This window comes from Colobus angolensis, unplaced genomic scaffold (genome assembly GCF_000951035.1).
Source record: "Colobus angolensis palliatus isolate OR3802 unplaced genomic scaffold, Cang.pa_1.0 Scaffold100, whole genome shotgun sequence".
NCBI lineage: Eukaryota > Metazoa > Chordata > Mammalia > Primates > Cercopithecidae > Colobus > Colobus angolensis.
The window spans coordinates 1,960,866-1,962,331 of NW_012110920.1; positions in this window are offsets into that span (position 1 = coordinate 1,960,866).

A 1,466-nucleotide genomic window follows, 5' to 3' on the forward strand; every position below is an offset into this window, starting at 1 on the left:
GCGAGATTTGGGTGGGGACACACAGTCAAACCGTCTCACCCAGCTACCCAGGGGGCTGAGGCAGGAGGGTTGCTTGAACCTGGGAGACAGAGGTTGCAGTGGGCCGTGATCACACCACTGCATGCAAGCCTGAGCAACAGGGCAAGAACCTGTAACAATAACAACAACAACAACAACAGCAACAAAAACAAAACCCCCAATCACATTTTTACATACTATCTGACATAGTTGGAGGATTTCGCCCTTCCAAATCTCATCTTAAAATCGGATCCCAAATGTGGGGCCTAGTTGGGGGTGTCTGGGTCACATAGGCAGATCCTTTAGGAAAACTTAGTGCTGTCACTGTATAATGAGTGAGTTCTCACTCTGTTAGTTGCCTCCAGAGCTGATTGTTAAAAAGAGCCTGACCACTACCTCCCCTTTCTCTTGCTTCTCCTCTGGCCATGTGATCTGCACAGGCAGCCTCCCCTTCACTGAGTGGAAGCAGCCTGAAGCCCTCACCAGAAGCAGCCTGCAGGAGTGTAAGCCAAACAAACCTCTTTTATTTGTAAATTATTCAGTCTCAGGTATTCCTTTTTAGCAACTCAGACTAAGACACTATCAAAGAAAACTGAAAATTTAAAATTTAAAGTGTCATTTACATAATATCAAGTAGTATATGTTCCTCCCATCCTTAGATTTATGGATAAATCTGACATAGGGTGATATGGTTTGGCTGTGTCCCTGCCCAAATCTCATTTTGAACTGTAGTTACCATAATCCCCAGGTGTCGTGGGAGGGAGCCAGTGGGAGGTAACTGAATCATGGGGGTGGCTATTCCCATGCTGTTCTCTGATAGTGAGTGAGATCTCACAAGATCTGATGGTTTTATAAGGGGCTTTCCCCCCTTAGCTCTGCACTTCTTCCTGCAGCCCTGTGAAGGACGTTGCTTCCGCTTCTGCCATGATTTTGTTTCCTGAAGCCTCCCCAGCCATGCTGAACTGTAAGTCAATTAAACCTCTTTCCTTTATAAATTACCCAGTCTCAGGTATGTCTTTATTAGCAGTGTGAGAATGGACTATATAGGGCTAGACCTGACAAAAGATCAAACCATTTGCTGAGTGAAGTAACACCTAAATAAATGAAGAAGCTTACTTTGTTTAAGGGTCATAACTAAATATTGTTAACATGTAAATTATTCTCATATGGATCTATAGACGAAATGTGACTCCAAAAACAATCGCAACTTTTTAAAGTGACAAGCCGATTTTAGTATTCATATGAAAACCCAAGGGATTAGATGAACCAAAACATTTTTGAAAAAGAACAAGAAATTGGAGGCCAAACACGATCTGATTTTAAGACTCTTATGAATCTACAGGAATCAAGACAATGTGGTATTTTTGCAGAGAGAAATATAATAAATTGTCGGTACAGAATACAAAGTCTAAGAATAGACCCACAACTGATGCTTTAGGGACAATTGA